Source organism: Corvus brachyrhynchos, unplaced genomic scaffold (assembly GCF_000691975.1).
Source record: "Corvus brachyrhynchos isolate BGI_N302 unplaced genomic scaffold, ASM69197v1 scaffold53, whole genome shotgun sequence".
In the NCBI taxonomy this organism is placed as follows: Eukaryota; Metazoa; Chordata; class Aves; order Passeriformes; family Corvidae; genus Corvus; species Corvus brachyrhynchos.
Genome location: NW_008237681.1, coordinates 5,132,322 through 5,146,174, shown reverse-complemented (window position 1 = coordinate 5,146,174; position 13,853 = coordinate 5,132,322). Strand labels below are relative to the sequence as shown.

General features: G+C 38.3%; 1 long non-coding RNA gene across 1 annotated transcript; it reads left to right on the top strand.

Moving 5' to 3' along the window:
- The first annotated feature begins 2,844 nt into the window (after positions 1 to 2,844).
- On the top strand, positions 2,845 to 13,381 carry LOC108446206. Its single transcript, XR_001861330.1, has 2 exons — positions 2,845 to 3,374; positions 4,179 to 13,381. It is a non-coding gene; the product is annotated as an uncharacterized LOC108446206 (long non-coding RNA).
- Positions 13,382 to 13,853: the final 472 nt, after the last annotated feature.

Genomic DNA, 13,853 nt, shown 5'->3' with positions numbered 1-13,853 from the left:
CAGCAGTATTAAAAAAGTCTGAGAATTTGATTTCATTTTATCAAGTTACTTGTCCAAACCAACCAACCAAAAAGTAATTTCCCTTAAACTCCTGAAAATAAATTGGAAGACATATTTTTACTTTTCATTGCAATACTTTAAAATAAATAGTATCATTTTCTGGTTTGAAAATACTATACCTGTTCAATTTTCCTTGAAATATATTTTTAAAAAGTAAATAAACTCACAATGAAATGTCCCCTTCAGATTAAGTTGAATGTTTTATGTAGTTAAAAATGTTTAAAAAGCTTATATTTGCTCAGTGTTCTTCACTTTTTCTGATTTTCCTGTGAATGGAAGCATCAATAACCACAAAACTTTAGTTACTGACTCTTAGATTTAACTTTATTCCTGCAAAAAGAGGCTGGTTTTCTGTCACTTATAAGTAGGGTCCTACAGCCAATATTAGTGCTTATTTTCCAGGAATTTAAACTCAGGCACATGTTTTTAAAGGACACATATCAGATTAAGGATACAGAAGGCAGAGTGCAGATGGCATGTACACCAGGCTTCCTTCAGTTTAGATAAGTCAAAAGACTTATTTTGACTTATCATATGAGTCATTCAAAATAGAGAAATACCTTCTGCTATTTCCTCTCTTGATTGCTTCTACACTTGTGAGTATTCTTTGGGATTCAGTCAGCCTTTTTTTGTGAACATCTCTGTTTATTCTGATCCTCCTACAGTGTCCCACACCAAGTAAGTTTTGACTCTCCTGATCAGCACTAGATCAAGGCACCAAGGGGGAGTTCATTGCTCTGAAGTCTAGACTGAAAAGGAAACTTCTTTTTTGGCAATTCAGATGTCCATACTAATCTTACAAGTAAGGCACAGGTACTTAGGATCATTCTTTTTTAAATTAGCTGAAAAACAGACACACACAACATCACAAAGCCACCATCATAGTGTCTGAAAAAATCAATCTAGAACTTGCAAATGGTGTGAGGGGTTAATCTTGGCTAGCAGCCAAATGTGCACCCTGCTGTACTCCACCTTCTCAGCTGGGCAGGGGGAGAAAATAAGAAGAAAACAAGAATGAGAAAGCTTGCAGGTTGAGGTAAGGACAGGGAGATCACTTGTCAATTACATTATTGGCAAAATAGGCTCATCTTGGGAAAATGAATTTAATTTATTGCCAGTTTAAATAGATTTGGGTAGTGGGAAACAAGAACTCAAAAATGAAAACAGCTCCTTTGCTTCCCCCTTTCCCAGGCTTAACTTCACCCCTTCAGTCCTGACTCCTCTCATGGCACCACTGAGTGTTGCAGGGAGCATGGGGAATGCAGGTTACAGTTAATACATAACAGCTTCCCTCTGCTCCTCCTTCATCCTCACACTTTTCCCCTGCTCCAGTGTGAGTCCTCTCCATGGGCTGCAATCCTTCAGGAAGAAACCTGTTCCAGTGTGGGCTCTTCCTCGGTTCCTGTTCTTTCAAGAATACCTATCTGTTCTGGTATGGTCCTCTCCTCGGGCTGCTGAAGGACCTCCACCTCTGACATTGGTGTTTCCTCTGTTGTTTCTTACTCTTTTTTTCTCCCCCTCCTCCTCCTCCTCTGCCTGTCCAATGTTTTCTAACCTTTCCTAAACATGTTTTCAGAGACAGCCCAGATTTCCTGGTGGGCTCAGCTGTGTCCTGTGGTGTGCTCACTGGAGCTGCTGGGGAGCTCACTGGAGCTGGCTGTGTCCGGCATGGGGCAGCCCCCAGCCTTTTCTTACAGAGGTGACCCCTACAACCCTCCTGCCACCAAACCCTTGCCAAGCACAACCAATACCGTGGTTCATATGTGGGTTTGCCAAATAATCCTTTCCTCTTCCTTTCGTTTTCCCAGGAAGCTGTAGAGATACTGCAATGAAGGGTGGCAGTGCATGTGATGACTCCAGCAACATACAGAGGGATGAGAAGCAATGAGAGAGGCATTTTGTGTATGTGTCTGAGACTTAAAAGGCAGCTCCCCAGTTCTGGGAAAGTTATAAGTTACTAAAATTAGCTCATGCTGAAAAATACTTGCTCACTAATGGCAATAACAGCCATGTCACGTGTTCACTACAGAGATGTCCAAGGACACTCACCTGTAGTGTGTTAAAAAGGAAGAGACCAGAAATGTATTAGTGCTGTATAGATAAAATATTTAAATGGTTATAGCTAGATTGACTATAGAGATAGTGATCTGATATATATGCATGCACTGTACATTTTTATACTAGAGTTGCAGCATAAATGACCCCATTAAATCCTGTTACTTTCCTAATCCAATAAGCACTTAATCTCATTGCAAGTGTTGGAAATAATTATTCATTTATACACTTGTTTTTGCCACACATTTTATGTCAACAAAGAGTGTGCCTTTGACTAATTGGTTAAAACAGCTGGTGGATAAAGGAGTGAAGTAGAATTGAGAATGTGCTATTCCTGGGAAGAAGACTATTGATAGCTTTTCTTTGGTCTGAGGTGTTATTGATTCTACAAGAAAAGTTGTATTATACACAAAGGAAAGGCTCTACTCAGTGTTAACAATCACCAGGACAAGGGTGAAAAGTAAAAAGCTTTGTACTTCTCAAGCTGCCTCACCCTGCTGCCTTACTTGACCCTAACTCATTGAATTTTACAGCTGTGAAGAGGTGGGAGGACTCCACCCTTTTTCAACATTCTGCACTTCTCTTACCTCTCAAATATCTGCCATACTGAGTTAGGTGAAGAATGTTATATAAAAGACAGATGTATGGGTTTTGCTGGTTGACAATTCTTTCCCAAAAGAGGAAATGCTCTTGAAGACCATTGCAAAGATAATCTTGTTCTTTTGTACTCCTGCAGGAGCTGTAGTAGATGGTGATTCTATTCTGGTTACCAAGGATCAGTATCATGATGAGATATTTTTCAGTTTGTTCAGCTCAATTCTGTCCCACTCTTCTTCACTCATCTTGCGAAACACATCACTCCCCTCATTAGAAGCAATTCATGTGCATGCCAGGACTTAGGCTGGGCTTACCATTCCACCCCAGCAGTGTTGTAGGACACTGGGGTGGAAGTGGATGCCATATCTCCCAGTGGATGAGGGTCTTTCTCCAGACCAACATGGTGCCACTTGTGGGAGAGGGTTGTGGCAGTCACAAGTTATGCGAGGGCAAGGAAGCCAACACCGAATGAATAGATGTTGCACAGTGGATTTTTTCATTCCAACTTGCCACACTTCTGTCTGTGTTTATTACAGCTGTAGATGCAATTATTTGTCGCTGAAGACAAGTACTAGACTTTGTCAGAAGAACGGGAGGAAAAAGATGATGCTTTTGCTGTCACCGTTGTGGTCTGGAAAATAATGCAAGTATTAAAGCACCAGGTAAGAAAGGAAACATTTTAAAGCTTAAGAAATGCTTTGGAGTAGACAAGCTTAGAGTTATTTTTAACACAGGTGTTTCTGTGAGGGTGCTATACTGTATGAGGAAACTTCACAGTTCTCCATGACACTCACAATAGGTGTAACACCTCTGCAGAATGATTGCTTAGTAACTTTGTCTGGAGTGTAATAAAATTAGGAAGATTTGTAAAATCTACTCCTGCTAAAGATATTTCCCTTTTCACAGTCTGTGTTTTTCACATAGGTGTTTATTTCAGTATTTGTACTAACAATCTTCTTACAAAAAAAGTAAATCAGATTTGAAATTTTAAGTTGTTTGCTGCTTCTCAAGTAGCTCCACTGCAAATGTTAAGAATAGGAAATGAAAGGGATATACCCATTGAAAAGAATGTGTCCCAAGGTGTGTTCATTAAGACAAAATAGCTGCAAGGAATCCTACAGCTTGCACATCCGTTCCATCATTTATAACCAGGAAATGTAAGGAGAGATCCAAACCTTGCCTATCTCGAAATACTGTAGGAATGGCCATGTTAGATATGCTATTGAGGAAGAGCACTATTTTAGCTTTCAAGCTCAATAATGATAATAGAAGAGAGACAATACTGAGAAATGTTGGTGAAAATTGCAGGAAATATTAGCACTGTTCTTCCACCTTTGAGTAGAAAAATTGTTCTTTTTGAGAGAATCTTTATATTGTCCCATCACCTTCAGATAATGTTTATAGAGTGAATGTTGGGAAAAATTGCAGGTGGTCCTCCTTATCTTTTTGCCTTCTGTCTATTGTAGCAAGGCATCTGAAAAGGGAAAAATCACGTGTTCCTTCCTGGAATCCATAACATGTTACAGACATGCTTCCTGAGGATCAGTGGTGTGACAGTATCTCCATCTGATTGTGCTGAAATCTGGGGACATGCTCTGCTGAATCACGTATTTTCCAAGCGCACAAGTATCCACTGCCAGAATACAGTGGTGTGACACTTGAAATGACACTGAAAACTGTTGAAAGACCCTGATCAGGCCTTAATATTGTGAAATGCCGGAAAATCTTATTTCTGTTCTTTGTAGATGTAACTGACTGGTTTTCAGCCAGAATAAGCAAATAGATGACCAGATTTGGGTCTTGGGTCAATGAGATGATTCCTCCAACCTCCTGGCAAATTAAGCTAAATTACGTTACTCATAATGTGGTCTGTGAATGTTTGTTCCTATTTTAGGAATTAAATGGCAATTTAAAATACTATGGCATTTTGGAGACTTATGGGCAACTATCATGTATCATCTGGCATCATTGTAGGCCGCATTTCTGTGTATACATATTTAGATCGGGAAAGGTGGAATGCTTGGGTTTGCATAGTAAATTTTTTTTTTTGGGTGCAAATCTGCAGATTGCTTCAATCAGGACTTGTCAGTGCAAGCTACACAATTAAAAAAGTCAATTATTAAATATGTCTATCCTTGTGCAAGTATAAGAGACAGGAAGCAAATTATGAAAACCTAAATTGCATGTGAGGAAGAAAAACCCTTGACATTAGCCTATAAAAAGTGATTCCTCTCAGTGGCTATTAGAAGGACTAGGTATCAGAGCCCATATTAAAATGGAAAATGGAAAAAGTATGTGATTGATTGGTTAATCTGCTGAACAATAGTGACTCATGTTGATAAGGTTAGAATCCTGTGTGTGGCCTTATAAAACCAAGTCTGTGTTTGCAGCTCTGACCTTCCCCTACTGAGTGACCTTGAGCACGTAGCATTGCCCAGTGCTTGAGTTTTCCCCTTTAAATGGCAGTAATATTTCCTCACCTTTGTAAAACTCTATGAAAGTAGTTAATGAAAAGTTTTCACACGCTTTGGGTACTATTCTTACTACTGATGTATTACTGTGGCAGTTCCTGTAGGTTGTGAGAAAAGAAAATTCCTCTGCCAACATGCAGCCAGGAGAGAACTTGTAGCTGCTGAATGGTTTGAGGTCAGATTAGCAATAACTATAGATTTTCAGAAGTCTTAAAAGCTGCTTCTGGTAGCAGGAAGGACAATGAATATTCCAAGGAAAAAAAAATTGTGACAAACTTTCCTTGTAATTGCCTTGCATCAGTCAGAATATCTGTGAAATACAAAGGTCAAGCAACTTATTTAAAAAAAACCCCTATGTGAATCTAAGATTAATCTTGACATTTTCAAAACCTCAGAAAATTATGGGAAGAGCTGCAACCCTGAGGATTGTGGTCCCTTAGGCTGACTGGAGGAAAGATTATACTAAACATTTTGAGACCTGAATGATCCATTTTGTATTAGAGAAGATTTACAAGATCCTCAGAGAACGCTTGAAACATCTGACTGAGAGAAAGCCTGTGGACTTTCTGCTTTCTTGGTAGGGATTCTCAAGGGCACCATTAAGGAATCAACTATTGTGATTGATGGAAAAATAAAGAAATCGAAGAAGAAATGAAGACAAACTACAATGTGGACTTTTTCCTGCAGTCCCATGATATCTTCAGCATTAAGTGATTTTGGCAGATAATTTCTACTATGAAGCATGTGGATAGCCAGAAGGCTATTAAGAGAGAATGATGCTATAATATAAGCACGGAGGATTCTTATAAAGTGTATCTTTCTTTCATTCAAAGTACATGATGAAAAATGATGTGTCCAGAGTGCTAACAAATTATAATAAAGTATAAATTTTCCACATATATATATATTTATATGCATATATATATATATAATGCTAAACCACCTTTTCTATCATAAACTGGCATTCTCCCCCCACCCTGTGCTATTTATTTCCTATTTATAAAAATAATTCCAACTGTATCTTTTAGCTAATCCTAGCTAGCTCCATATGCAGGCTGACTATGCCTGAGGTGATAACATGTCTGGTCAGTAAGACCAGTGTGTGGTAGATGTAAAATGCTTAAATGGGAATGCAGGATTCTGATGGAATAAGACCCCATGTTTGCTTTGCACAGATGAAAATTATCTCATCATGTGCAAGATGATAGGGGATAAGGCTCCTCCTTTCTTCCTGGTACAAATTAAATTTGAGAGATGTAATGAGTATACACATGCAGCTAGGGATTTGTTCCCTCTTCCACCCATCTTTATAGTTTGCAGACTCACCTTACTAGTTTGACTTTCCCTGTTCTATGAATTATTTGTGAACAGATTAATTTATTTAATTACTTTTGTTAATTCATAATAGTGTTCATCAAACCTTCCTGAAGAAAGGCTGTGACCCTTTGGATTACTACAGGGTTGTGCTCACTGTAGTGTTACTGGTCACCTCAGCAGCACAGGAGAGATACCAGTCTCTGTCTGAACAATTGCAAACATCATGTAAATATAAATCTTCCATTTCTATCTTAAGAGAGGTTTATGTCCCTGAAACATCTGGGGTTTTTTCCATGCTACCATAGTCTTCCTTTTCCCTGTTTGCTTTGTCAAGTTTCTGTGCTTTGACTGTGATCATTATGAGAATATATCACACCCCAAAGCGTGTTCATTTTCCAATTTTCATTTTGCCCAGGGAAAGAATACAAGAGCAGTTTGCAGAGCTAGATGATACAGACTGGCATTCAAAATGCCATTTTGCTGGTGCTTATTTTAAACCTTGTTCTTCCTGGGCCAAATCGGACTGACTTCAGTCTGTAACGAGTTCCTTTCAAGGTGTATCTACTTGCATCTGTGCCAGTACTCTGGGCAGGAGGATTATGTGGTACTAGCTGCAGTAATGTCAATAGTGGTGCCAATAATTTTATCTGTGTTAAAGCCAATGCTGTGGCCTTGTATTTAAAAAGCAGAAACCAAACACAATTCTTCCTCATGGCAGAGATGATGTCAGGCACATTACTGAAGTGTTTAGAGTGCCATTTTATGAGTTTATTGGTACACTTTTTTTTTCCTATCACTATTACAGAACATGTACTGAAGAAATACATGGATCAACACTCATGAAAAAATGCCAAATGCGTATTTGAATGTCCTAAATAGGAATAGTTCTGGATACTAGATAAATGCATGTCTAAGACCTTATATTTACAGGTGAAGAGGGAATCTGGCTGAAGTCAAGCAAGATAATTTTTGTGCTGCCTTGTTTAGATTAACTTTGTCTGCTCTACTCTGTGTATCTAGGTTTCCAGTCAACTTCACACACAATGAACAGACATACAAATCTCAGGGAGAAATAGAAAAGATTTATTCTATTTGCTTTCACAGAAAGAAGATGTTAGTGTATGCAGAGTTGGGATAGGTTCCTATCGTGACAGAACAAAACTGGCTTTTCAGCTAGTGCCTTACCATGGCAATCTGCTTCAAAGGAACAACTGTCATTTTTGATGAGGATAGTGAGAATTACTGTCATCTGGAGAGATCACTATGCCTCTGGGTTGTATAGTATATTACAACAGAAGGATTTATTCTTTAAGATATGAATAATTATTCCACTACAAAATTTTATTGCTGGTTTAGAAAAGACGCAGTTTGTACCCTGCATGATTATAATGTAGCTCCTTAGCTAGCTCTCTTCAAATATAAACTTGTGATATGCTTTTTTTTAAAATATATATATATGGCAGGGAGTCAGGCAGAAAAAGCAGCTAGTTAGTGGAAACCTTCACAGGGCAAGTGGATTTGGGGAGTGTGCGTGCACACCACATGCCTCCCCGCAGCCAAGAGCCAAAGAAGAAGCTCGCAGTCTCACAGACGCTGCGCAACTGAGCGAGTTATTATGGAGAGTTTCTCTGTGGCTGAGCCAGTAAGAGCTGGGTGCTAAACTTGTTTCCGCTTGAAGTTGCTCTTTGCATACTTGTTAAGGCAGAATGTTCTACCTTTTCACCTCTGCAATACTGGGTGTGAAACATGAGCCTCTAGGTGTTTCCTGGCTGGCAAGAACTCAATGGTAATAAAATTACTAGTAGAATAAATGTTTCTGAGGCAGTTATCCTCTCTCACCTGTTTGTAATTTTTTATTAATTATTACAAATGTGTTTAAGTACTCTACCTGATTTTAATCTGCTGTATTCCCAGGATTTACATATAAAGGTCTTTTTCCCACAGAATAATGAATAATCGCATATGTCAGGGTGTGGTGTTAAAATACTGAAGGTTGGTGATACACCTACTAGCAATCGCTCATTTTGTAAAAGGCTGGGTTCTATAAGTAGTTTGCTTTTTATGGCTTTGATCCAAAATTCTGTTGAAATCAGACTCTTATTGAGTTAAAAAGCTACGGATCTGGTCCCAAATGTTCTTTTATGGGAAGTGTTTGTAGTGCCATTGTTAACAATATATGCAGCACTGGGCATGTGAACTGTATAAGTAGAAATTTTACTTTTCCCAAAGCCCTTGCTTACTTTTATGCATTCTTTGCTCAAGCAAACAGCAGGTGGCTTACATGAATAGTGGGGTTAATGAGACTACTTAAGTGAGCAAGAGTGGAAAAAAAAATCACAAACTGGTCCTCTATTTCAGAGAATTTAGGACTTGCCAGATAGAGCTGAGAACTGTAAAGGATTATTATATATTGAAAGAAAAGCTGACCGGGATAGAGGTGGCAGGGGGAGGAGGGTTTGTTGTTCCAAGAACAGCAGAGCTAATGAGATCTAATGCTTTTGTTTCTTAATCCCTGAACTGAATTAATCTCCCTCTCTTCCCATGTGACATCATCCCTTAGGTGCAGGGAAGCTGCAGGACAAGATGCAATGCTGCCTGGTCCGCCAAACACAGGGTGAGGGAGACAAACTTAGTTGTGCCTTCCCTTAGAAGAGACACTAACCTTGTCCCTGCTCTCCTTCCACTTACAATTCTCATGAGTAGTACAGAAATATAGCTATCTTTGATATTTTGGGTTGGATTGAAATAAGACAATGAGCTCAGAAGTTATTTGGCAGAAGAAAAGATAATAAAATTGTGTAGTCCATTTTCTTACCAACAAAAAATTGTACCCTGAACTCCACTTGGACAGGGTTGAACTTAACTTGTAGCTCTCCATTCAGATCCCATAACAACATGGCCTTTATGATTTTTTCTACACTTTACTTTCAGAATAATTTACCTCAAAAATAGTGAGCCCTAATGATATGCTAAGGTATTTGTATTAGGAACTGGATCACATGGCTAATATTTGTGATTTCTCATTATGCCATCTTTATGCCAATCAGCATGTTACCTTTGACTACTACCAAACTGGGAGGATGAAAATGAAATATTTTATACAGTTTTAAGTTTTATTCTCTTTCCTGATTTTCTCTTCCATTTCTATATTACTGATTTGACAAGACACAAACAACAGAAATACCAATTTGTGGCAAGAAGTAAATTTTACACTGTCTCTACAGTATTTGTAAAGGAAACTGTTTGTAAGTGACTGAAGTCTTGATGAAATTTGGTAAGACTGGATTTTGAATGTTGCTGGATCACAAACTGCAGCTACACAGCTCGGTGTCAGTGTTATCTGGGCAAGTGTCAAGTAGGATTTCACAGCACAATGGCTACTCAAAAAATTCCTAACACTCTTGCCTAGTGGACAAGATTTATAAATATGAACAGTTAGTGTTTGAAAGTTAAGGAAGTCACAAAGACCCAGTAACAAAGCAATCCAACAGAGGAATCTTCTTCTCACTTTTAAACTCAGACAGTGATTTCTCTCAAGCAAAAGTGACATCAAATGCTTTTTTAGATAAAAGACAGTAGAAGTAAGAAAGATCCTCCAGGAGAGGCTTTAAAGTGTCTTTCAAAATTAGCAAGCACCAAAAGCCCATAGGTCAAGAATCAAGTCCTCTCCTGTAATCCATATTCACTTAGAGAGCATTTCAAACTCAAGCTCCTGGAACTGACCTTCAAAAAGTCATTTCTTCATGAAATGTGTGTTATACTATTGCCACTATTCATCCACCTCTAAACACCTGGCATCAGGCAGAGTTCAAAGGAATCAAACAATGAACTGACCCCTTGAGGGAAAAAAAAGTAACAGCAGTGCCAGGGCTGGTCAGAATGCTGGAAAATGGACAATGATTTGTGGAGCAGTGAGTATTGTGTGGTCAGTGATCTTGTCAATTACTAAGTTTGGAATAAATTGTGCTATAAAAATTAATATACTCATTGTATATATATTATGTGTAAACACAACCATTTTCTTGCTGATGAGCCTTGCATGTTGCTTGGAATTAGCTAATATAAGGATCAGTAGAAATTGTACCCCTAACAGTGCCTCCTTCAATTTTGTGCTTGAAAACAATTTCAATGATTTATGAAGTGGAAATATACAATAAAGGTAACTGGTAAAAATTACTGACTCATAAAAGTGAGCAGAGACAAAGAATGATTTCTGAATTTTATATTTTGTATCCTTGCCATGTGAATTGTTATTTCTTCTTACTGGAGGCTTTCCTGATGCACAGCAATGCAAGCCTCAAGTGACTTGAGTCTGGGGAAGTCCTGACACAGTTTTCTGAAAATCTCTTTCTGCTTTCCATTAACAATGATGACAGCTCTGATCTTCCCCACAAGATCACATTTAAGTATTCAGTGGCTATTAATAAAGACTTGATTGGATTCTAGTCACAATAGTTGTCATATATGCAAGGTTTGAAAGCTTTGGGTTAATAATGATTAAGATGTCAAAGGTCAGGAGACAAATTGAAAACAAAGAAAATTCACCACAGATGTAATTTTTTTTTTCTGTAACTAAAAACTATAGTACAGTTATTGAGAAATCAGATTCATGAGTATGTAAAAAATCCCAAATGACCTGGAGGACAGAAATCAGGCTTTATTTGCCAAGAATCTAAGGATGGGATAATTTTGAGCTCCTGGCTGGGTAGGCTCTGGAGCATTTAGCCTTAGGACGACTGATGAATCAAAACCAGAGGAATGTATGGTATGTGCAGCTCTTGAAATGGGCACAAAGATTGCCATTTGTCTCATTGACTTTTAAGCTACAGTAACTTGGGAGGGCTCAGAAATATCACTTTACTACCATTGCAGCCATAAATTATGTTGGCTTTAGAAGATGTCTGTGACACTTTATGGCCTTGTAGACCTGTGGACTTACAGACCTATAGAAAAGGTCCTGTCTTGAGTAAGTACCCTTCTATGCCCCACCGCCATACGAAAACTGACTTCTGTGCTGAAGATTTATTTGCTAGCACAAAGATGATGGACATCTCCTGCACTTTCTGCCTTCCATTTTCCAACAGAAAGATTTCACTCTGGATAATAGAGCTGTGTTAGGATGGTAGGACATGATCTGCTTACAGAGATAATATTGCAGAGTAGAGCTTTGCTGGTAGAGGCCTTGGTAAGCATCTGTGCAAGGAGACAAATTAAAACAGCTGGTTGTCTCCTCTCAGTCTTGACCATTTTGGATGAATACTGAGAAGGGTCTTTGACCAATAACTCCAAAGACTGGAGACTCAAATGTTCTCAGTCTCATTCTTAGCAAGAAAATCTTGAGCTACAGAAGAGAATGTAACTTGGAATATTAAAGTAGGTTGTTGGTCGCCATATCTGTCTTCCTCTAATGATACAGAAACATCTAGAAAATCCTGGAGCTAAGTCCTTTAAAATCATCAGGCATTAACATTTTTCTTTTTCCTGTCTCTGAAAAGTGGTTCATACCTTGGGGGAATTTGATGGGATTTGTGGGCATGACCCTGGTTTGTTAATAAGATGAGCACTTTTCGTTTTTCATGAAAAACTGGTGCTTAGTTATATTCCTCAAGAGGGATTTAGAGGAGAATTTTTTTTCAGTGATACAAACAGTATTTTGGTGCTTATGTTCCCCACTGAGTAATATGTCTGGATTCCCTATCATTTAATGAGAAATTAATGGCTCCAAAAAATCAGAGCAGTAAATGTCAAAATAGATAAAGCTAAATGGAGACTAATATTTTTTATGGACATCAGGTATTTTCCGATACAGTATGTGCATTAATGCAATCTCATGCAGTGTGGATTAGGTGATTAGGACAAACTGTGAAAAATAAAAAAGAATGTATGTAGAAAAATAACCAGAACTGGATTTTTCTATAAAGGTTTAAATGCAGAGTAAAACTGCTGTGTCCAACAAAGTTGCTGAAGACTCATTTGGGTGTAAGTTGAATTGGAGTCTGTCTCTAAGAGTGACTTAACAGTGACTCAACATGCTGAATTGTTGCTCCAAATAGTAGTTATCAAAGGCATCTTGCCTTTGCGTAAATGACTAATATAATTAGCTTATAACATCACCATAGGCATTGGCAAAAGTAATCATCATTACTATCCATTGTGTTCACAACATCTGAACCATTCATTTCAAAGCCTGTGAAACTGAAACTTCTATCCATCTCAGGAGAACTTTGTTTTCATCCTCCACACATTTTCTGCAGGGGCCTGTTTTCCATGCCTCCCCATCCTCCTGCTCATTCTTCCTGCATACAAAATGTAATTAACATTGTTCCTGCTTGCTTCATCTTTATTTTTTTTTTTCAAGGAGTGAGACGGAGATGGGGAAGAAAGTTTTTTTACAATAAAATTGAATACAAAAGTCCTTTGTACACAAAACCTTGTCTCTCTTGGTTAGCTCAATTAAACATATGTAGAAAGGCTCACAAAGTTGGCCCTATCTTATTGTTAGTTTCATCCATACAATTCTGAAGTTATATGGGTGTAACCAAAGTGAGAATTTAGTCCATTGTATGCTTAAAAAGGAAAAGAAAGTACTGTGAGATTTTGATGTTTCACTTTTCTATCAAAATGATGTGCTTCCGTAGCCATGAAATAAGGACATGATTTGAATGAGTTACCATCTCTGTGATACTGAGATAACTAATCTGAGACTGAATGCTGCTCCTTTTCACGAAAAATGAACATAATGATTAATAGTATTATGGCAGCACTATTATTTGGTATGTAATACTCTCTTTATATTATTAAATGTTTGTGAAATTGCAATTAAAAGCTTGCCTTGTTTGCTAATATGTTCTCTTCTTTAATTAAAGAACTCTTGCTGTGAACTTTTCCTTTTGTGAACATGCTTAGCAGTGGTGTTAAGGAAGGGTTTAATCCTTTTAGACAAAGAGACACCTGTTCAAAGGCCCCTAAAATGTTTAAGTCACAACTCATTTAAGACTAGATTGCTCAGCACCTTGTAGGATTAAGCATAGGCTTAAAGTACCTGCTTCAGGTTTTAGGAACATGTAGCGGAATAACTCGAGTAATAGCTGAAACCGTGCTTCTTCAAATATCCAGAGAGGAATTCAGGTCTATCAAGTCTATCAGAGTTGACTGCTGCTCTAGTCCCCTTATCAACTTCATGGTCCTCCTCTGGTCTTGTTTCAACTGTTTCACGTCTTTTTCTGTTGGGGCACCAGACCTGTACACAGCATTCCAGATGGGGTCTCTGCAAGAGCAGAGTAGAGGGACAGAACCCCCTCCCTCAACATGCTGCCCACACTCCTTTTGATGCAGCCCAGGATTCCATTGGCT